At 41.2% G+C, this 24654-nt stretch overlaps 1 protein-coding gene across 1 annotated transcript in view; it reads left to right on the plus strand.

Annotated features, from left to right (window-relative positions):
* LOC307060466 (uncharacterized protein) overlaps nt 1–17966 on the plus strand; it is a gene marked incomplete at its 5' end in the record, with an annotated part of 303642 nt that extends 285676 nt beyond the window's left edge. The window contains 2 exons of the mRNA XM_079714967.1: nt 15148–15249; nt 17840–17966. The remainder of the gene's footprint in view (nt 1–15147; nt 15250–17839) is intronic.
* Between the last annotated feature and the right edge of the window lie 6688 nt (nt 17967–24654).

The raw sequence follows: 24654 nt of genomic DNA on the forward strand, positions 1-24654 counted from the left end.
ATATATTTGTATTTTTTACGGTTTTTTCCCTGTAATTCATTTCTAATCTCATAGCGTTGTGGCCAGAAAAGATGCTTGATATGATTTCAATTATCTTAAATTTACTGAGGATTGATTTGTGACCCAAGATGTGATCTATCCTGGAGAAAGTTCCATGCTCACTTGAGAAGAAAGTGTAATCTGCTGTTTTTGGATAGAATGTCCTATAAATATCAATTAAATCTATTTGGCCTATTGTGTCATTTAAAGCTTGTGTTTCCTTATTTATTTTCATTTTGGATGATCTGTCTACTGGTATAAGTGAGTGTTAAAATCCTCCACTATTATTGTGTTACTGTTGATTTCCTCTTTTATAGCTGTTAGTAGTTGCCTTATATATTGAGGCGCTCCTATTTTGGGTGCATATATATTTATAATTGTTATATCTTCTTCTTGGAGTGATCCTTTGATCATTGTGGATCGTCCTTCCTTTTCTCTTGTGACATTCTTTATTTTAAAGTCTATTTTATCTGATATGAGTATTGCTACTCCAGCTTTCTTTTCATTTCCATTTGCATGGAATACCGTTTTCCATCCCCTCACTTTCAGTCATATGTGTCCCTAGGTCTGAAGTGGGTCTCTTGTAGACAGCATATAGATGGGTCTTGTTTTTGTATCCATTCAGCGGGCCTGTGCCTTTTAGTTGGAGCATTTAATCCATTGATGTTTAAGGTAATTATTGATATATATGTTCCTCTGACTATTTTCTTAATTGTTTTGTGTTTGTTTTTGTAGGTCCTTTCCTTCTCTTGTGTTTCCCACTTAGAGAAGTTCCTGTAGCATTTGTTGTAGAGCTGTTGTGGTGGTGCTGAATTCTCTTAGCTTTTGCTTGTCTGTAAAGCTTTTGATTTCTCCATCAAATCTGAATGAGATGCTTTCTGGGTAGAGTAATCTTGGTTGTAGATTCTTCCCTTTCATCATTTTAAGTATATCATGCCACTGCCTTCTGGCTTGTAGAGTTTCTGCTGAGAAATCAGCTGTTAACCTTATTGGAGTTCCCTTGCATGTTATTTGTCGTGTTTCCCTTGCTGCTTTTAGTAAATTTTCTTTGTCTTTAATTTTTGCCAATTTGATTACTATGTGTCTTGGTATGTTTCTCCTTAGGTTTATCCTGTATGGGACTCTCTGTACTTCCTGGACTTGGGTGGCTACTTCCTTTCCCATGTTAGGAAAGTTTTTAACTCTAATCTCTTCAAATATTTTCTCAGGTCGTTTCTCTCTCTCTGCTCCTTCTGGGACCCCTATAATGCGAATGTTGTTGCGTTTAATGTTGTCCCAGAGGTCTCAGGCTGTCTTCATTTCTTTTCATTCTTTTTTCTTTATTCTGTTCCGCAGCACTGAATTCCACCATTCTGTCTTCCAGGTCACTTATCCGTTCTTCTGCCTCAGTTATTCTGCTATTGATTCCTTCTAGTGTAGTTTTCATTTCAGTTATTGTATTTTTCATCTCTGTTTGTTTTTTCTTTAATTCTTCTAGGTCTTTATGTTAAACATTTCTTGTATCTTCTTGATCTTTGCCTCCATTCTTTTTCCGAGGTCCTGGATTATCTTCATTATCATTATTCTGAATTCTTTTTCTGGAAGTTTGCGTATCTCCATTTCATTTAGTTGTTTTTCTGGGGTTTTATCTTGTTCCTTCATCTGGTATATAGCCCTCTGCCTTATCATCTTGTCTATCTTTCTGTGAATGTGGTTTTTGTTCCACAGGCTGTAGGACTGTAGTTCTTCTTGCTTCTGCTTTTTGCCCTCTGGTGGATGAGGCTATCTAAGAGGCCTATGCAAGTTTCCTGATGGGAGGGACTGGTGGTGGGTAGAGCTGACTGTTGCTCTGGTGGGCCGAGCTCAGTAACTCTTTAATCCACTTGACTGTTGATGGGTGGGGCTTGGTTCCCTCCCTGTTGGTTGTTTGTCCTGAGGCAACCCAACACTGGAGCCTACTTGGGCTCTTTGGTGGTGGTAATGGTGGACTCTTGGAGGGCTCACGCCAAGGAGTACTTCCCAGAACTTCTGCTGCCAGTTTCCTTGCCCCCACATTGAGCCACAGCTGCCCCCCGCCTCTGCAGGAGAGCCTCCAACACTAGCAGGTAGGTCTGGTTCAGTCTCATTTGGGGTCACTGCTTCTTCCCCTGGGTCCTGATGTGCACACTACTTTGTGTGTGCCCTCCAAGAGTGGAGTCTCTGTTTCCCCCAGTTCTGTCAAAGTCCTGCAATCAAATCTCAGTAGCCTTCAAAGTCTGATTCTCTAGGAATTCCTCCTTCCATTGCCGGACCCCCAGGTTGGGAAGCCTGATGTGTGTCTCAGAACCTTCACTCCAATGGGTGGACCTCTGTGGTATAAGTGCTCTCCCATCTGTGAGTCACCCACCCAGCAGTTATGGGATTTCATTTTACTGTGATTTTGCCCCTCCTACCATCTCATTGTGGCTTCTCCTTTGTCTTTGGATGTGGGGTATCTTTTTTGATGAGTTCCAGTGTCTTCCTGTCAATGATTGTTCAGCAGCTAGTTGTGATTCTGGTGTTCTTGCAAGAGAGAGAGAGAACACGTCCTTCTACTCTGCCATCTTGGTTCCTAATCCAGTTTCTGCTTTATAAAAAAGTGAATCCGCTATACCTATCCCTTCAGGACATTTAATATCAAACTTCTCATGACTGTGAAGAGATCAAGGTCACCAGGCTTTTTAAATACTTCTTGCCTGAGAAGGGCAAGACTGAACCTATAGATGGGAAGATCATTAGAACCAGCTGGGGCAGACAAGAAAAGAGGAAATAGGGTCAACTAATTGTCAGGTGCAGCGACTGCTCATTCAATTACAGATGACTTTGCAGTTCTGGGAATTAAGCAGAGAAACCAACTTTGAAGTCTCAGTAGTCTTCAACCCACTCAGTTTGTGAGAAATGTATGTGGAACACCCATTAATACTGTGTTTGCATGCGTTACCCTCTTCAACATCCCTTTTAAGCTCTTCTGGAGAACAGATGCTTGCTGTGGGTAGGATTTCTCATAGAGAAAGGCTTGGAGAATGTGGGACTTGGGCATGGAGCTCCAAGTCATCTCACATCAGGGCAAATGTAAGTGGTTGCTTTATTCTTAAAGAAAGAAGAAATGTTCATTCTCTAAGTCTGTGAGTCTGTTTCTTCTGTTTTGCAAATAAGTTCATTTGTTTCATTTTTTTAAAGATTCCGCATATAGGTGATATCATATGATATTTTTCTTTCTCTGTCTGACTTACTTCACTTAATATGATCATCTCCAGGTCTATCCATGTTGTTGCAAATGGCATTTTTCATTCTTTTAACAGCTTAGTAATACTCCATTTTATACATGTACCACATCTTTATCCATTCCTCTTTCAATTTAAAATTGAATTTAAAATGAATGTAGAATCCAGACTGAGTGTATTCCAGCCAGGTGTGTTATGTCCAGAACAACTGTAAATGAAGCTCACCATACTGAAATCATGACAAAATTGAACCTATTTGATTGTTGAAGGTTTTGTTACATAGGAGGTATACAAAAAGATTCACTGTGGTTTTATTAAAGGGAAAATGAGAAATATCAACTGAGGGCATAATGATTTCACCAGGAGTAGGAGAAGAGATAGCAGAATCTGAGTTTAAATATGGCACATGTGTCAGCTGTATAGAATTTCAGAAGCAAAAGAAGACACTCACCACAAGCTTCTAGATTACAGGCAAAAATCTGTGGAATAGATTTAGTTACCTGTAGCAGGAATAAGCATTTAATTATTGTAAAGGATTACAAAGAATATTTGAAATAATACAACTTCTCACTACAAAATGCATTGCAACTGGTCACCTACAAACTCTCTAGAAAAGATGGTAAAAAAAAGGGGGGGGGACTTGGCAAAGCTGTCATCCTTACTATTTATCATGTAGGACCTCTTTTAAAAAGAAGGTAGTGGTCTGTTTATTTTCCAGTTAAAAAATGAAAGAGTTACTCTCTGAAATTTCAGTCTTGGAGTTCACAGTCCTGCATATCTTATGAACCTACATAAAAACGTCTGATTTGAATTAGGCTGGTGTTGAATTATGATGCCAAGAAGAGTGCCACCATACTCTAAAACTTTGCAAAATGAAAGCCCTTGTAAAGTCCCTGTTAAAATATTACTTTTTTTCAGTAGGGCATCTTATAGAATATTTCAAATGACTGGAGGGGAAATAAAGAGATTAATCACTTTATAAGCACCAATTAATGTGGGTCTATATGCTATTGGTGTCTTACTGGACAATCAATTTTTAAAAAGAAATAAAAGCTTCTAGGACTTACATTGCTATGCTTCAGCTAATGACTGTTTATTATTTCCTGGCTTAACTACTCATTGACTTATATTTTTAAAGCAAAGTCCTAACAATTATTTCTTTTACTTGAAAGTCCAATTTCAGATTTAATACTCTATGGTCAGTTTCTCTGAAAGGGAAGATCTAGAAACAAAGAAGTGGTATAATTCTCCAAAAACGACTCTGTAGATTAAGTTATAAGTGGGATTTCTTTGGGTAGCAACTTTCCCAGATCTCCTTCCTACACCCCTGGGCTTACCCTGTTATTCAATTATTATTCTACTAAGCTCACTTTTTGCTACTCTTTTTAATATGGATAATGTTAGGGTTTTGCCGTCTTTTTGGCTCTCCTCATGTACTTTCTCTGGACCATCTCCTCAAGAGCCATTACTTCAAATGACATCTCTAAACCAATGGCACTAAATTTATAGCTCTACCCAAGACTTTCTCTAAAGCTCTTAACTGCCTTATTGACACCTTCCCTGGGAGATTTCAGTCATCTCAAACTTGACATCTCCAAAACTGATCTGGCCATCATGTGCTTCTCTTTTATTCTCTATTTCAGGAAGTGGCACCACCACCCAACACTTATCAGTTGGCCAGGCCAGAAAGTTATGTTTAAAGCCTCTCTCTCTTTTTTCTTTTTTGGCTGCACCGTGTGGCTTGTGGGATCTTAGTTCTCCAACCAGGGATTGAACCCGGGCCCTCGGCAGTGAGAGTATGGAGTCCTACCCACTGGACCGCCAGGGAAGTCCCCAGGCCAGAAAGTTATGAATTATCTTAGACTTTACTCTCCCTGCAGAATGACCCTCTACAACAATTATTGTTCACAGTGCACTGTGAAGTTCCCGACAAGTCCCCTCTGGCCATATGTGGCTCCTGATGGCTCCCGATCATCCATCTCACACTGGGTGATGTCATTAAAGTTCTCTTGTGGTGCTAAAGCTGCATGAAGGTCTGGAGTGAAGTGAGAGGGGATGTCCCCACTACCCTCTGGGTCATGGTGTCTTAAAAGCCAAATCAAGCTTCCAACTCCTCTCTCTCCCTCTCCAACCCCCTCCTTCACCTCCTTCATCCAGTTATGATTCATGATGCTGAGCAGAAGACAGTTACCAAACTGTACTGAGAATCATTCCTATATTCTAACTGCAGATGTGTTTCTGGAAACAGTATAGAGGATCCTCAAAAAATTAAAAATAGAACTTCCATATGATCCAGCAATTCTACTACTGGATATTTATCCAAAGAAAATGCAAATACTAATTCAAAAAGATATAGGCACCTCTATGTCCACTGCAGCATTAGTTACAATAGCCAAGGTATGGAAGCAACCTAAGTATTCATTGATGGATGAACGGATAAAGAAAAATATATATATATAAAATGCAAGAGCACTCAGCCATTAAAAAAAATGAAATCTTGCCATTTGCGATAACAGGATAACATGAGTGGACCTGGACGGTATTATGCTAAGTGAAATAAGTCAGAGAAAGATAAGTACCATACGATTTCACTTATATATGGAATCTAAGAAACAAAGCAAACAAACAAAACAAAGTAGAAACAGACTCATAGATACAGAGAACAAATTGGTGATCACCACAGGGGAGGGGAATGGGGGTTGGGCAAAATAGGTGAGGAGGATTAAGAGGTACAAACTTCCAGGGCTTCCCTGGTGGCGCAGTGGTTGAGAGTCCACCTGCCGATGCAGGGGACACGGGTTCGAGCCCCAGTCTGGGAAGATCCCACATGCCGCGGAGCGGCTGGGCCCGTGAGCCATGGCCGCTGAGCCTGCGCATCCGGAGGCTCTGCTCTGCAACAGGAGAGGCCACAACAGTGAGAGGCCCGTGTACCCCCCAAAAAAAAAAAAGAGGTACAAACTTCCAGTCATGAAATAATTAAGTCATGGGGATATAAGGTAAAGCATAGGGAATATAGTCAATAATTCTGTAATAACTTTGTAAGGTGAAAGATAGTTACTGGACTTACACTGTTGTGATCAATTTGTAATGTATATAAATGTCAAATCACTCCATTGTGCACTTGAAACTAATATAATGTTGTATGTCAACTATACTTCAATTAAAATTTTTTTATTTGAAAAAAAAGACAGTTCTGAGTTCTCCAAAAGACGCTTTGGGATATCCCTTTGTACACATCCAGGATGTCTGAACCCAGTTTAGGCTCAGGCTGGGATATCAATCATCTACTAAGACAAATGATATGTGCAGCCTGAGATTCTAGACAACTCCTGAATGCCTTTATTTACCAGGTCTGGGACTGTAATTTGAGGAGCTGCCTGAAGACCACTGTTCACTTGTCAAAAAACAACAGTTCAAGTTCATAACATTTGGAAAGTGTTTTGGCATTTACATAAAGAAGTCAGAAAGAGGCTCCCTTCCCATGGTCCCTGCACCTAAGGCTCTTTGCTAAACAAACATGCAGTTTGAGATATGGTTTTTTAAGCCTTCTGCCCACTAGAAAAGAGGACTCTGATCACCCAGTCTGTATAATGTGGTCTTGAGGCAGCAATAACTTGTCCCTGTGGCCCTGCTGAACAAGGGTTGAGTCACCCACCAAGTGGGGAAATGTGAGAATGTCACTTGTACATATTGTCTGCTGATCTCACTAGGAGTCATTGCTGAGTTTCAACCAATCTCCAAGGGATTTTTTTCTTCAGTGACCATCCTAAGTGTTATACTACTCTCATGAAACAAAAGGCCTGAGAATTTTTTCTGACATTTTTGTGTGGAAGATAACTTAAGCTTTGCAGAAATTTGTGGCTCATTTCAGAAAGAGTCTGCCCTTTTGTACTAACTAGTATGCATCGTCTTCAATGCCTCAGACATTTCACAGATATTTAGAGAAATATTGAACTTATGATATTATCTGATTAAATGAATGAAAATCTAAGAGTACAACCAACTAAAATTTGGCTTTCTGCTGATAAGCCCACTTGAATCACAATACTTTCAAACAGAGGTCATTCCTTTTTCCCTCCCTACTCCTTGGGGGCAATGTCAGCATTTTTTTTTCTTACATTCTACTACTTCCTCTTCTTTTTTCTTTTTCATCCTGAGAGTGATGGGAGCAAGTTGATATTTTAGAACGACCAGCCCAGTATCTGAGAGGAGGATGGATGGGAGGGGAGACTGGAACAGGGAATTAGGCTGGGGACAGATGCCAAATCCAGGCAAGCTGAGGGCCTGGCTGAGAGAGGACTGGAGGGCCGTGTCAGTAGGCTCAGGTGTGGGAGGTGCCAGGACAAGCTCTGCTCGGCACAAGTGTGGCTTATGGAGATGGATGGGGGTAGATGGGGAGGAGGGAGTTGCTGGTGTTGAGATGCCTTTGGGACGTCCAAGGAAAGTGCTCAGAGACAATTGTCTTGGAGGGTCTGGTGTCTGTGAAGCATCTGGGTTTTATTCCCTAAAACAGATCTGAACTTCCCCACAAGTCCCTAAGCACTAGGTAGCCAGGGTGGAGGGTGTAAGGGAAAGCCAATCAATATGTAAACATCACCATGTTTCTTACTCGTTTAAATTATTCAAACCCTTTAGATCAGTGCTCGGTCTTTGTTTTGTTTTTTTAAATGTAATTTAATTTTCTTTATTTTTCTCTTCCTTATGAAATCCATAGCATCTGATTATACGAGAGCCCGCCCCCATCTCTGTCTCTGTTGGTCACTTTAGTGTCTCCATGTTTTTGAGGAGAAAAGAGAAGGCCCATGTGCCCAGAGAATAGAGAGCTAGGGGAGGGTCTCTGCCAGGTGAGTCTGGGAGGTCACAGGGGCCGGATCGTAATGACCTGGTGAGCTGTATTGAGAACTTTGCTCCTTATTCTAAGAGAAATCAGAAGCCTTTTAAGGGTCTTAAAAGGGTGAAACAATACCTGATGTATTTTTTTTTAAGACAAAGACAATGCAAAGAATGGAACGGAGCGAGGCAGGAGCAGATGTGGGAGAGCAGTTAGAGGCCAAGGCAATAGTCAGGGCAAGAGGATGACAGTGGCAACTGTGGTGACAGGGAAGGTGGAGAAGTGTTAGGAGAAAAAGTGGGCAGAACCTGCGGATTGTTTAGATGGCGGTTCATAAAAGAGAGAGAGGAATCTAGCGTGATTCCAAGGTTTCTGCGAAGAGCAACAGAGGGCACGGTGGTAGTTGCCACCGTGATGAGATGAGGAAGAAGAGCAGGCTTGGTGGAGTGAGGGTTCCCCCAGATTTCCACACCCGTGACTCTCCCACACCTGCCTGGCCTGTTCGAACGGCCGCCGTTCCCACACAGTCAACTGTGGCAACGGAGATAACTGGGCCTCTGGCTCCACAACTCACGCATATTATCCACCCTCAGCTGGGCCTCCTGGCTTTTTGGAAAGATTTGTGTTAATTTCCAATTCAATCTTTTTCTGTTCCTCATATGAAGTTTTAAAAACATTTTTACTTTTTCCATATTTCCAGTTCTATCTTCCCTCATCAGTTTTAGCAAACTACCTTGCCTCTTAATTTACTTAAAAATGTAGAGGCCAAATGATGTGATTGTCCTCAAATTTTCTTAACGTCCACTTTAAAACTTCTCTAAACCTTCATTTGTTCGCTTTTCTTTCTTTCCTCAGTGGGAGAAATGTCCCTGTCCCCTTCCTAAGTTTTTTTCTCCACCTGTGTTCCCATACCACCCCATTCCACTTTTTCTGGAACATTGTCTCTTAGACTATCCCCAATCTCATATCTCATGTTGAAGGAAATAGTGTTTTTCTCTGAGTCCAGTATTTATACACTCAATGGGGAAAATTTGGAAGATACAGAAAGGAACAAAGATGAATGCAAAAACCCCCGACCATCTTATACAACAGAGAAAACCACTCTTGATTTCTAATTTTTTAAAAAAATTTCTCTTGCTACTGCTCCCTCCCCTCAGCCTGAAAACATGTTCAATTCTCTTATTTCTTCTCTTGGTTTTCCTATTTCAGTTAGTGGTATTACATTTTTAATCTTATTATCTTTTAGTCAGGCAAGGTAGACAATAGGGAATCATCTCTGAGGCTTCACTTTCCTCAATTCAACATAAAATTCTGCTGATAATATCATACTGATTACTTACTTGTGTCAGGCACATTGCTAAGTACATTAGCTGCCTTTTCCCAATCAATCTTTCACTGCACTGCATTATTCTTGTTTTATATGTAAGAAAAAAGAAACTTTGGGGTTCACAGCTAAGTGATGAAGTCACAATTTGAACTCAAGCCTGTTTAATTCCAAAGCTGGTGTCTTGATGTCTTTTCAGTTTGTCCTGTCCTGTCCTGTCTTTTACCACTGCTGTTGCTCTAGCTCACATCATCACAGTGGAAGCTCTGTTAGCAGATCCCCAATTAGCCAAATCACCTCATTAACAGCCCTTTCCAATCCTCTTTACACTCATCACTGGAGACTAGTAGGAGATTGCTGCACTAAACTTTCCTGCTCCCATCAATTTAGTTGTATGTTACGAAGAAACAGTTGTATTTTGTTCACAAGCCAGTCAGTGCAGTTGTACTTTTCAATATGTTACAGCATTTAATTAAATATTATGTAAACCAATGAAACCTGAGTGTGAAAGAGAGCTGTTCCTATGAAAACTAAGTTGTAATTCTTTGGGAAGACTTGGTGAGAGTGAGTGGCTGAAAATATTATAATTCCAATAAGTATGAGAAAGGTGAACCAAACATAAATGGGAAAAGTTTGTAAACATGTCTTTAAGATTCTGCACTCTGCTCTTTGCTGCAATTTAGAGAAATGGAAACATGAGTGTGGCTCACGTAAGAAACATGATACAATTCCAATTAGCACACTTATACTCAGAGGAAGGGCCTTGGCACTCTCTTATACAATTGCTGGATGAGTGTACTCATATATGTCTTAGGTTAAAAATATAATCTCTAAGGAAGGTGTATATATCTTTTCTTAATTCCCTACTTGTTAAAGCAAATGACTGCTTAAATTCAGTCCCCGATTTCATTGAATGGGAGACCTTCCACCGTATCGCCGGTTATCTCCCAAAGAGTAACAGCACGTTTTATCTGATCCCCTAGTCTTCAGTCATCATTTTCTCCATTCAGTTAACAAATATTTCTAGGAGCCTACTAATTACCAGCATTACCTTCTTAAAGCTCAGATCTAAGCCTCTCACTTCTCTACTCACAATAACTCAATGCCTTTCCATTGTCTACATAATGAAGCTAAAATTATTTAGCAGAATATTAAAGACCTGCAGGGATCTGATTTCCACCCCCCTTTTTAGCTTCGGCTTCTTAACACAGCACTTCATGTCCTTTAACCTCATCACTCACACCCTGGCTCTTGCCCAAACACATGACACCTTTCAGCATTCATCCTGAGAGAGGCTGGGGTGAACTTTATATTTGCATTTCTCATCAATGTACTCATTACAGAAAATAGTAGTTAATGGTGAGAAATATATTGTTCATAGAAATTACATATTACAGAAAATGCTAAAAGCATCTGAATAAAGTTTGCTGAATACACTTCAAGTTGTAAAGTCAAGAGTATCGCACAATTATAGTCTGGGGGTGGAGGTGGGGAGGGTTAACTTGTCTTTAAATAAGCAGAAGTTTAGATTTCCCTATACTCAAGATAATTTAGTAAGGTTAAAAAGTCTGCATAGAAATGATGACTGGACTTTCCTTATCCAGTTGTCCAGTCAGGAAAAATATCTAGTTCCTAGGTGACAAATATCAATGGATGGTTGTCATTACTGTCCTCCGTCTTTTCTCCCTCTCATTCACATTCTTTCCCTGGGAGTCTTACTCCTGTGGGCTGTCTCGGCTGCCACTACTGCAGAGAACTCTTTAAGTGTCCATCTCAGCTAGGGCACCTCTGTCAGTTCCATTCTCTTTTCCATTGCCATTGTGTGTTTTCCATGGCAAAACACCATCCAACCCCCCATAGTTTAAAATGGAACTTTCCCGGGACTTCCCTGGTGGCACAGTGGTTAAGAATCCGCCTGCCAATGCAGGGGACATGGGTTCAATCCCTGGTCCGGGAAGATCCCACATGCCGCGGAGCAACTAAGCCTGTGCACCACAACTACTGAACCTGCGCTCTAGAGCCCGCGAACCACAGCTACTGAGCCCGTGAGCCACAACTACTGAAACCCCCGTGCCTAGAGCCTGTGCTCCACAACAAGAGAAGCCACCGCAGTGAGAAGCCCACGCACCGCAACAATGAGTAACCCCCACTTGCCGCAACTAGAGAAAGCCTGCGCACAACAATGAAGACCCAACGCAGCCAAAAATAAATAAATTAAATAAATAAATTTTTTAAAAAATAAAATGGGGGCTTCCCTGGTGGCGCAGTGGTTGAGAGTCCGCCTGCCGATGCAGGGGACACAGGTTCGTGCCCCGGTCCGGGAAGATCTCACATGCCGCAGAGCGGCTAGGCCCGTGAGCCATGGCCGCTAAGCCTGCACGTCAGGAGCCTGTGCTCCACAACGGGAGAAGCCACAGCAGTGAGAGGCCCGCGTACCGCAAAAAAAAAAAAAAAATAAATAAAATAAAATAAAATAAAATAAAATGGAACTTTCCCAGCAAACCCACCTTCCTCCGCTTTCTGTCTGGGGCACCACCACCTCAAGGTTTTGGAGTGATCTCTTTTGCTCTGGGGGATCCGTTTTGCTCTTTGCTCTTCCTTAGCCCACTGTTGCCCATTATTTCTTCCTATAAAGGTTGAATGATTAAGGCCTTTGAAAACTGTAAGCATACTTGCCCCTTTACTGTCAAACTTCTTGAAATATTTGTCCACACTCACTGTATTCATGTTGTTACTTCCTGTTCACTTCTCAACCCAGTGTAATACGGCTTCTGCCCCCAAACTTTTACTGAAGCTGTTTGCATCGAGGTTGCCAATTACTGCCCTGGTGCTACATTTGATAGATGTGTCTCAGTTGTCAACCTAATTCCTTGTAGACTTTGATATTTAGACCACTTCTTCTACTTGAAATAAATCTTCCCCTCAGCTTCTGTGACCCTTCTTTATCTCACAGGCTACTTCATCATATTGTTCTTTTTAGGCTCCTTTCTCCTGACTTTTAAAAAGTGTGTCTGTTCTTCAGAGTCCTGAGTCTCCTTGTTTCCTCCCTCTATGTCCTCATCTAAGCAATCTCATCTATTTCCGTGGCTTTCCTTACCACCTCTATGTCCACGACCACCAGCTCTGATTCTCCAGCCCCGTTCTTCACCTGAGCTCTTAAGATGTGCTTATCTAACTGCCTCTTGAATATTCCACATGCACATTGACTTCAACCTGCCTGGGACTGAATTTACAAAAATGCAAAAAAACCTCCTTTTTCTCTTTTCTCTTCTTAGCGAATGGTACCACTGATCATCCAGTTACTCAAGCCTGAAACAAAGATACCAGTCTTGACTTCTCTTTCTTCTTTATTCCCTAATCAATATCAAGGTTGTCAACTCTACTTTTGAAATATTTCTTAAATTCCACCACTTTTTCCATCCTTTCTGCACTATTATGGTTCAACCCACGATATCTCCCATCGATTTTTGCAGCAGTCTCTAAACGGGTTCCCTGCCCCATGTTGGCCCCTCTTGAATCTGTTTTCCAGGCTGCAGCAAAATTCCTCTTTCTAAGCATACAAATTTAATCACATCGCTTCCCAGCTCTCCTGTTCATGTGTCTCCGCACTGCCCTCGGCATGAATTCTAATCTCTCTCACATGGTTTAAAGGGCCCTTTAGTGATCAAGCCTGCTCACCGCTGAAGCTCCATCTTTTGCTACCCACTCATTCCTTCTGCGGTGCTTCTCTAAGTTCCCAGATTGTGTCAGTTCTCTACCTGTGGACTCCGGCCATCCCCATGAACCTGCTCCTCTCTAATCAGGCTCTCCTCTCTGCTCACGATCTCTGCACCCTCCCCCCTGCAATTTATTCATCCAACATACTTTTTGAACAATAACTATGCACCAGGCATTGTTCCCCATGCTTAGACCACAGCAAGGAGCAAAGTGGGCACATCGCTGAATTCACGAGGCTCAGAGTCCACTGGACACTCAGAGAAGCCAACTTAGGCCATTGTAGTCCTTTGAAATAAGAGGGGACACCTGGAGCTCCAAGAGCCCCGATGAGGGCATCTCACTCAGTCTGGGAGCAGGAAGCTTCCTAAGGGCAGTGCCATTTAGAGTGTGAGACCTGAGACAACATAGAAAGGTAAGAGCCAGGGAGTTTATGAAAGACCTCAAAATGAAAATCTTTCTTATGTCTTCTGCTTTTTCTTCTCCCTTCTCACTCCTGTAACTCTTGTCCCTCTTCATATCCCACTACCTCCATTGTTTAAATAAACAATTTTTTTCCTTCACTTGTGGCATCCGTTTTTCATGCAGACATTCCCAGCTCTTCCGCAAACCCACCAGCTCCTTTTCTTCAAGTCTCTCCTCAAGGCGAAAATGAGGAAACCTCATCCCTTTATTGAAGCCCCATCATCCGTCTCCTGGACAAAGCTATCAGCTAACTTATAGCTAACGAAGTGCATGCCCAGATGTTCTCTTTTTATCCTTCTGCTGTACACGTTTTTCCAATCATCCATTTGTCTGATCATATTTCCTAATTGTCTACAATGTCAAATTGTCTATAAGAAATGGGCAACCCATGATCTCCTCTCCAAAATAATACAGCACAGACAAGGTTAAGAAGCCTTCTCTCAGAGCCTTGAGATTCCTGCCAGACCTCAGGCTCACCACAGTAGCATGGTGGTAAGCTTTCTAGACTTTCTTGAGCCATAGTTATACCTCACATACAGGAAAAATTAATGATCAGCTAACCCCACAAATCTCTCAACCTTCTACTTTTAAAGGGTCATATCATATCATGTTAAAAAGAATTAGGCCCCTTAGGGCTTGTCATTTTACATAGTCCTCCATTCAAGAATGGTTCCCATTTTAAATCTAAAATATGGCACAAATGAACCTATCTACAAAACAGAAACAGACTCATAGACATAGAGAACAGACTTGTGGGCAAGTGGTGGGCAGGAGGGAGAGGGATGGACTGGGAGTTTGGGGTTGGTAGATGCAAACTATTATATTTAGAATGGATAAACAACAAGGTCCTACTGTATAGCACAGGGAACTATATTCAATATCCTGTGATAAACCATAATGGAAAAGAATATAAAAAAAGAATGTCTATATGTGTATAACTGAGTCACTTTGCTGTACAGCAGTAATTAACACAGCATTGTAAATCAACTATACTCCAATAACAATATACATATAGGGCTTCCCTGGTGGCGCAGTGGTTGAGAGCCCGCCTGCCGATGCAGGGGACACAGGTTCGTGCCCTGGTCTGGGAGGATCCCGCGTGCCGCAGAGCGGCTGGGCCCATGAGCCATGGCCACTGAGCCTGCATGTCCAGAGCCTGTGCTCCGCAACGGGAGAGGCCACAACAGTGAGAGGACCGCGTACCGCAAAAAAAAAAAAAAAAAAGAAAAAGAAAAAATATATACATATAAAAAAGAATGGTTCCCATTTTAAAAGATTTTAATAAGATGAGAAATATACTAGGATAAATTTGCAGTCTCCCCACCTCTCATCCTCTCCCAGGGTAAAGAAGAGGGTGGCCTTACCTGTGATTGGTCAGTGGCTGCAGGGGACTCTGCCTTGCATCAGGAATGTCATTGTTTTCCTCACTCACTACAGCCTGAAGGTTTGACAACAGGGCTGACGCTGATACATAGAAGGAAGCTAATCATTTCATTCTTTTGTTGGAACATTTCCCTACCCTCTTGCAAATAATCTTCCCTTTCCTTTAACAGCTCCTCTCTGAAGAGACCAACAGTAACACTTTCATGAGAAGAGCTGCGGTCAGAGCCCAGGAGGAGACAACAGAAGGCTGGGACCAGGCGTCTGGGCTAGAGGTCAGTGTCCACTGGCTTCTGGCTAACTGGCTCCCAGTCTCTCCAAAGGGAGCTCTTGACAGAGGCAGATGGAGACTTCCATTTAATTCCATGTGGTATAAAAAAATGTAATTGTCTCACCCATAAAGGCAGTCATGTTTCTATAACAATGGCTTCATTCAGAGCTGTCGAGAGTCATTATTGCCAGTTCTTTTGGGGACTTTATGAGCAATCATTTTCTAGGTCTGGAGCAAAAGAAGAATCAGAACACAAGGCTCTCTTTTTCCATTTTTGTTTTCAAAATATAAAAAGAGACATCACCTGAGTGCTTTACTCATGAGCACCTTTGTGATGACACTGGAAGCGGGGGGTGCTCTATGCATCTCCCAACTGTAAAGTCTTAGCACTTTAATCATTTTTGATGCCCTTTCACAGAGAAATTAACAGGTCAATAAAGACAAGTCATAGAAGGGGCAGGTAATAAACCAAGATGTGGATACTGTTACATACCATATGGCAACTCTTGATACTACAGAATGGCTGGAAATTTCAAGAAAAGGCTCATCCATTCTGAGAGAGATTCTATGTTTATTGTTCTCTAACATTTCCAGTATACATTTGGAAATTTAAGAGCAGAGCTGCCATATATGGGATCTGATCAGAAGGGTGAGTAAGGCTGAAACCAGGCAGGTTCTTTGGCCAGCAAACCTTACACCCTGACTTCCTCTAATTCATATATATGGGCTAGTGGAAGCTCTGTTTCAGAGAGTAGATAATAGAAAATTAACAAATAATATAAATATTCAATAGTAAGATACTGGTTGAAAAATAAATATAAAATTATTGGCACTTCCCTGGTGGCATAGTGGTTAAGAATCCGCCTGTCGATGCAGGGGACACGGGTTCGTGCCCCGGTCTGGGAAGATCCCACATGCCGCGGAGCGGCTGGGCCCGTGAGCCATGGCCGCTGAGCCTGAGCGTCCGGGGCCTGTGCTCCACAGCGGGAGAGGCCACAACAGTGAGAGGCCCGTGTACCGCAAAAAAAAAAAAAAAAAAAGTCTTTGTGGGAAAATTAAACATCAAAACAATTATAACGATTGGCCACTAAGTTTATACAGGATAAGATAGTCTTTTTTTTCTCTGCACCCAAATAAATGGAAACATAAAAAACAAGAGACTGTTCCCTAAATAGAAGAACCGAAAATAGTTTTTCACCTTCCCTAAGAAGTCAAGCTTGTTATTGTTACTATGGCAACAGGTTGTCAGTTGAAGACTAGAGTTTCTCTGGTCTGCCTGATTATTGAGCAGAAGGAAATAGAACATTTTATTAGTATTATTTTTATTTTAAAATAAAAAATCAATGCCTTTCTGCTCTCGAATTGTTGGAATACAGGTACAGTAATAAGAACCACACTGCAAAACGAATCTGGGCACTAAATAAGGGAGCTAGGCTCAAGGCACAGAGTATGCCATCTGTGACCTGCTGGTAGCTGGGCAGTGATCTCTTGGTTGTCCTGACTGGACTCTGAGTCCCTTCACTTGGCCTTGTTGCCCTCTCCCTGGTGGGAAATACTGGGTCAGTAATAACTTGTGGATGAAAATCCATTCCCTCACCAATCAACAAGTACTTATTGAGTGCATACTACATACCAGGTACTATTTCAGTACCTGACACAGTGTTTGAATAAATGGACAAAATTACCACCTGGACTCACATTCTTGTGGTGGAAACAGGCCAAAACCAAACAGGTTAAACCCATAAATAATATCAGATAGTAATAGCAACTATGAAGAAATATAAAGCATATTAAGTATTAGGAAGATTTTTGAAAGAAGAGGGAAATCCTGAAAAACTAAAAGCTTCAAGAAAACCATAATATTTTAATTTACCTATAACTAGGCCTGATAGATGCAGATTACATATGCATATACCAGTACATCAGCCATTTTCTTTAAATGAATATAGATTGAATAGGACCCTCTATGTGTCAGGTACTCGGATCATTGCTGGGAAAAGTGAGACATGGACTCAGATCTAGAGCTTAAAATATTCAAGGCCCTAATACTGCTAATGGAATCCCCAAATTTGAGACCTCCAATTCTTTTAGGACTCTATATTTTGTCCCTCTCTTGAATAAATTCCTTAAAGTTTTCCAAGTATGCTTTATTGCTCTAAAAAATGCCTTTGGGATATTTTCATGTAGTTTCTTACAGAAAAAAAAAGGTTCAAATTTTCACTGTCTAGCTTACCATTTTACATAAAAGTTCTTTTGTGGAACTCATGACTTTGGGAGGTAGTAATGAAAGAAGATATACGTGAATTTTGAAAGAATTTGAACAGTTTTATGAACGGCAGATCCATTCCTAGCAACTAAGAAAAGCTGAAAGGTTTGGAGTGTGCATTCTGCTAAGGAGCCTATAAAACAGAGGTTGCACTGTGGGATGAAGAGAATTGGGAACGGCATACAGTTAGGAAGGAAAACCAAGCCCTCCCTTCCCTGCTGAGGTTGTGCTGGCAAGAGATGACAGAGGTGCAGGAACACTGGACCACCCACTGTGTCAATTCCTGTGTTCTTTTCTGATTGTATTTATTCTTTATTGTCTCATAAAGAACCTTGCACTGACTTGGCGACTTTGCTGGACAACACGTAGGTGTTATACTTTTATGCGGCCATAAAACAACTGCAGCGATTGCGGTAAGCACACTTAATCTGCTTTTTTCATGATCAACGTTGGGCATGGATTATAATTGTTTGCTTTCTTTACCTGGATTGAAGATCATATTCTGCAAATAATTCTAAAGTGCTTTATAAATTCTGTATGCAGCCAAATAGAAATGTTTGTTTTTACAATAGCCAGGGTTGAGCAAAACAGGGTGTTCACACCGAACTCTTGGGAAATCCTAATTCTAGAAACTTGCGCAGATACATTTCTAAGGGTTACAAGCTGTTCCCTTCCTCCTCTAAAGTTTTTTGTTTGTTTGTTTGTTTGGGTTTTTTTGTTTGTTTTGTTTTGTTTCAAGTACTTGTTAATCTTCAGACCATCAGGGTCATGTCCTATTGTCCTTGAGTTAATCTTGCTATCCCGGATTGGAACACGACTGTATTGTGTCAGGTGCCTTTGAGAAAGAGCCTCATCAAGCTGAACAGTTGACAGAGTTGAGACCTACAGCATTTCTGATGAAACCTTAGGAAAAAACTATTCACATAGGAGCTTGTCGGGCTCTGAGCCCTGTGCCCAGACCTCTCTTTTCCACTCGCAATCCTCCACGTACCCCCATTAATTCTCTTCACACAGAGGCATTTGTGGTCCTTTCCGATTCAGAGAACATTGCAATAGGAGCACCATTAGCATGAGTTCTGGGTGGTGGAACGTGGTGTTTCAGCCCATTTCTTCTGACAGTACGGCCTGTACCGAGGAGGGCAGTGGCAGTCCTTTGGAAGATACTGCCAGTTGGTTAATTAGTGGCAGAACCCACATGTGCACAGGGGATATTATGACATTTTCCCTCTGAAAGGTTATTTCTATTCACATTCTAAATTCTGAAACACTGAAGTCAAAATGTTAATAAGCTAATGAGCCTGACTATAATTTTTTTTCAGATTTGGAAACTGATTTTATTATATTGTAGAATTAACATATTCTCCTTTCCTTCTACATTAATTAATTTATTTTGAAATGTACAGACTGTGGAGATTGTGTAAACTGTAATTTATACCATCTCAGCATTGCCCTGTGCTTGCTTCAGGTTTACAGCATTGATCTGCCTCCTTCAAGTTTTCTTGGTTTTCCTTAATTTCCAGCCATGCCTGGATATGGACTCTTTTGCCTTTCTTTTTTATTTATTCACCTCCACAATCCAGACCAAGGCTCCGCTGTTTCCTTTAGCTGCCATTTAGTCCTCAGAAGAGCAAGGCTCTACTTTGACTTTTGAAATACTTGTGTGCCTTCAGTACTTTACCAGTTTATATTATTTTGGTCAGGTCATCATGACATACTGCATCATTTCTTAAGTTGTTTTCTTACATCCCTGCCTGTAATTCTATTTGATTAGATATAAGTGGCAGAGTCACTTTGGCTTTACATTTGAATAAAATCTGCTCTCTCGCAAGCTGTGTGTGTGTGTGTGTGTGTGTGTGTGTGCGCGTGTGTGTGTGTGTGTGTGTGTGTGTGGTGAAGGCTGGTGGTGGGGTGATGGGGTGAAGAAGAAAAGCTGGGGAGAAAACATTCTTATGCCTGTGGTATCAGCAGCTTCTCCCAATCCAAGGAAGGATTTGAAATATACCCTCAACACCCTTGCCCTTCGATTCCTGAAAGACTCTGGAATCAAATTGGGCAATCTCCCATTGAGATTTCCCGGAAAATAGGGAGGTTCCCCAGAAATTGCTTACAGAGCCGCCTGGGTTTCTCTCCAAATCTAGGCAGTCTTGGGCTGCTTGGCAAAAAAATAAAAAAGAAGAGATTTCTGGAAGTAGGAATTTGCTCTGGTAATGCCCCACACCTGTCCAGGCTGGTTTTTTTTTTTTTTTTAATTTAAATTTTATTTTAAATTTCAGGCTATTCGAAACGGCTAATTTTTCAGATCTCCTCTGGAACCTGTATCATGTGGGGAGGAGGGAAATAATGGGCGAGAGAAGGATGATACAGACGTTCAACTATGATTGATTGAAAATGTATGGAAGTGAGCAAGTCAAGCTCTTTCTTTTCATTGATGGTGAATGATCTGTACACAGTGGGCACTCAGAAAACATTTAATTTAAAAATATTTAATATTTAATGTTTATTGCTTACCAAAAAAGCTTTTGGTGGGGATAAAAATATATATAAGCTAAAATGTTTTAAAGTAACTTCCAGAACTCTGTAAAGCAACCATCAGGCAGAGGTGGACTAACCAGCACTCAGCAAGACCCAAGAAAGGGATGGAATGAGGAAGACAGGAAAATCCTGCTTAGCACGTTCTTCAGGGGCCACTGCCTGGGCAGTGAACTGGCATCTCCAATGTTCCACCCTAATTTGGTTTCATGACCCCAGGCTTTGAAGGGTCACCTTGAAAAATGATCTCAGCCCCAGATGCCATGGTCACTGACCTGGCAGGACCTCTCCCACATCTGTGTAGGCCGGTGAGCTAAGGAAGTTTTCACACTCCCGGATCCCAGTAACTCTGTGGGTGTCCCTGTCCTGGTTAGGATCTTCCCCCAGGCTCTTGTCCTTGCTGACCCACGCCTAACAGGAAGCATGAAATCGGGCAGAAGCTATTTGCCTCCGTACTCTGACACATCCCTCAGCCCGCCTCCTCTGTACCCCAGGAAGCATGTCCCCTGGGGTACATGCTGGCAGTCTGGCCAAGTACCAATGCCATTCAAACCAGGACAGAGGGAAGCTGGGAAGTTTCTGTCCACTCCTAACCCTCCCACCCCAACCTCAGCAGATGAGGTCTGGAGTAAGTCTTGCAGATGTAGACAAGAGATCCAGAAATCTGGGGGTAATCACTATGTGACCTGTGCCATACCAGGCCCTCTGTAGGTCTGCGTTTATGCCTTGGACTTCCATTGAACACGTCAGTGCCCTGATGTCCCTCCATACCCTCAGCTCGGCTGGCTAGCTGGGACCCACCACCCTGCCTCACTTTTACTCAGCCCTGTTGCATTGTCTCCAGTCTTTCAACAGACTGACCACATGGCTCCACCATGAATGCATGGGTCCCATGCCCAGGAGTCCTGCTTCGCATTGTTCTGGTGCTCCTGTGGGTATCTACCTAGGCTGGACTAGAACTTGATGTGGCAACACTCTTTTTTTTTTTTTTTTTTTCGGTACGCGGGCCTCTCACTGTTGTGGCCTCTCCCGTTGCGGAGCACGGGCTCCGGACGTGCAGGCTCAGTGGCCATGGCTCACGGGCCCAGCCGCTCCGCAGCATGTGGGATCTTCCCGGACCGGGGCACGAACCCGTGTCCCCTGCATCGGCAGGTGGACTCTCAACCACTGCGCCACCAGGGAAGCCCCACACTCACTTTTGACTGCATATTCGGGCTATTGGCTATTTTCTGGGAGGCCAGAGCCGTAGCTGGGTCAGTTTTCAGGATTGTAGTTCTTGTTTTCGCTTCTTGCCTACTGGCATTTGCCACCGAGGTCCCAGCATACATTCATGCATCAGTGTGCAGGGTAAGAACACACACCCTTCTTTTCTGCCTGTTAGAGCTGTTATCTGACACACTGTCCAGACCTCATGGTGCCCCTAGCTGGCTGTAGTACTTGCCGGTCCTCTCCAAGCAGGCTGGCCCCATGGTCCTGATGTTCCTACTTCCTCTCCTGTAACTAGTTATGTCCTGGCAGGACAGAAGGTCCTTTCAAGTCATTATTGTTCTTAGTGATTCTTTTACTTGACCAGTCAGCATCCCGGTTTATTCCATCATCTTCACATAACCAGGTGAATCTGGCCAAGCTGCATCAATTTATTGTGCTCAGTAAATGTTTGTTGCCAAGATTTGCCCAATTATGGTGTGCCTTGTAAGTTGTGCTCTCTCTAATAAACTCAGTGAAAATGAACTGAGCTAAGAAAAACAAATTGGGTGATAGTAAATGGCTTTAAAATGGGTTTATGAAACATATCAACAGAGAGTTCCTTTATATAGTTTTCTGGTGCATTCCTAACTACTGACATAGATAGAGAGACAGAGAAACAGTGTGAAGAACAGTACTGATAGACAGTTAAGCAGACAGAAAGACAAAGTATATTTAAATCAATAGGACTTGATTTCCGAAGTTTTATTCACTCACAGCGAGTCAGTAAGAGCAGATTAAAGAAAAGCTACATTAGAGACTAATTTGTGTATCACAGATGAAAATTTCTATATTCTCCTTACACCTCCAACTCCATGTCCTCTTAACGCTGTAATAAAAGTAAGCCACTGTCAATCTCATCCTCCATTTCTTTTTTTTTCATTAAAATTTAAAAAAATAGAAGTATAGTTTGTTTACGATATTATATTAGTTTCAGATATACAGCATAGTGATTCAGTATTTTTATAGCTCATACTCCATTAAAAGTTATTACAAGATAACAGCTGTAATTCCCTGTGCTATATCCTCATTGCTTGCCTATCTTATATATAATAGTTTGTGTTTCTTAATCCCCTACCCCTAATTTGCCCCTCCCCACTTCCCTCTCCCGTTTGGTAAGCATTAGTTTGCTTTCTACATCTCTGAGACTGTTTCTGTTTTGCACATACATTCATTTGTATTATTTTTTAGATTCCACATGTAAGTGATATCATACAGTATTATAATGTCTGTACACTAACTCCTCAGCCTTTTTCTCTGGGATACAGTGTGGTAAAATGGGGGCATGAATATCAGTTTGGGGCCTAAAAGTCTGTATGTGCCACTTGTTAGCAGAATGGCATATAACTAGATAAATGACTTAACTAGGCACAAAATAAATAGATAATCTGTTGAAGGCATCTGTAAAATGAGGACTACCATGCATCCTTGGGAGCTTTTAATAACCCAATGATGAAATTTCTGTAACAGAACTTGCAGGGTGTCCAGCTCAACGCATAGCAGTTTTTTATCCCTTCTTTCTTCCCTTTTCATAGTTTCTCCCAGAGGAAGGGAAGAGCATCTCCAAGGCTGTCAAGGCTCTTGTGCTGACCTATTGCCCCAGCTCTCCCACAGTGGGCTCCCTCACATATCTGCCCCCATCCCCCGCTATAAAGCGTGCTATCTCCCTCTCCCCAGGTGCTTTCTCTTCTGCCTTTGATGGGTTCTTGAAAATAAATTCTACCTATATTTTTTTCTTAATTTCTGATGATTTTCTTCTTTTCAAAGCCAATATACTAAAATGAGTGGTGTGTTTTCACCACCAATTTTCTCACTACATGTCATCTCCTTAGTTCTTAATGGCTTGCACAGACATTTAAGTCCCTCTAGAAGGAAATTTCCAGAGTCTGGAATGCTGTCCTTCTGGCTTGGTGGTATTAGGAGTAACTTTGAAGTGTTGTCCATGCTCATCAGATGATAGGAGTGTTTTTGCATGTCTAAAGTGTTAAATACATTAGAAGTATTATACTGAAAAGGCTGCCTTGGAGAATAAAAAAGATACAAGGAATTCAGGTCATAAAATTTGAAAATTATGTAATCTTATATTTTCATCAGCACTAAAAAAATTGTATTTTTGAAGCAGGATATAATCTCTAAATTGGCCAATATAATAGCCTATAGGAAATGAACTTTAGATATATATGAACAAGAAAGACAGAAGGAAAGAAAGAGAGAAAGAAGGAAAAAAGAAAGAAAGGAAGGAAGAAAGTGAATTGTGTTAGTGTCCCTTTAAGAAACATCTGTTATTATTTTGACCTGTTTTGCATAGACTGAAACCCTTCCAGAAGCATCATACAGTATACATTTGGTAAATTACAGCACTTTTACCTAATTGCTCCTTTAGGAGCTAATGACCCCATTTGCTGCGTTGTCTAAGACACCTGAGGCAATCAACAGAGAAAGAGTATGCTCAGTCTCATACACTGCCTAGAAAATTTGCATTTAGTTCAAAATTAAGTGCAATTTCAAAGTTTCTTTTTTTAAAAAAATCTAATCAATCTAGTATACTGTAGGCATTGCTGAAACAACACATTCGCTGAAATTTGTGAAGGTGACTTTGGTGAACGGATTTTTATCTTTAAATAGACTCAGCTTGCTGTATATGCAAAATGACTACTTGTGCAGAATCAACCATGGAAATTCACTGAACATGCCCTTTGCTCTCATAACATTGAAAATCACAGCATAACCTGAAGGACCTCATTTAGTTAAGAAATCAGTGTGTGATTTATACAGGTATCATGTAGAAAACTTATCATGGGTCTATACCCAGCGTGCTTTTCTGTTATAATTATTATTTGTAGAGGTCGATTTGTGGTTTGGATTGTCTTTTATTTTTGAATGAATACTTGATTTCTTGGCCAATAAAAGTGTAAGTTTAGAAATTTAGTTTAGAAATAACTGTCTGTAAAAAGATGAATAGTATAGTTCAAAACTATTTCTCTATTCACAGAATCTGAGAATTGTAGAGCTGGAAGAGACCTAAAAAAATAATATATTCCAATGCCCTTATTAGACAAGCATGCAAAGAGAGGCCCATGAGAGACCAAGTGACTTGCCAAGGTCTGCTTCTCCCTGCAAACTTGTGACCAAATTAGGATAAGAACCTAGTTTATGAGATACTTGTTTCCACAGAAAATACACACTTATGAAGGAATTTTTAAAGAATTTAAAAATCACTTTATCCAACTCATGATAATATAAAGCATAAGTAAACAGACTTATGTTGGAAAACCATTATTCTAATTAGTTGTTTTTTTGGTATATATAGAGTATCCTTTTCCAACTGAATTTTGTATTGTCACATTTCTTTTAAGTGAAAATGAGTAA

Source organism: Hyperoodon ampullatus (assembly GCF_949752795.1).
Source record: "Hyperoodon ampullatus genome assembly, chromosome: 11".
Taxonomy (NCBI): domain Eukaryota; kingdom Metazoa; phylum Chordata; class Mammalia; order Artiodactyla; family Ziphiidae; genus Hyperoodon; species Hyperoodon ampullatus.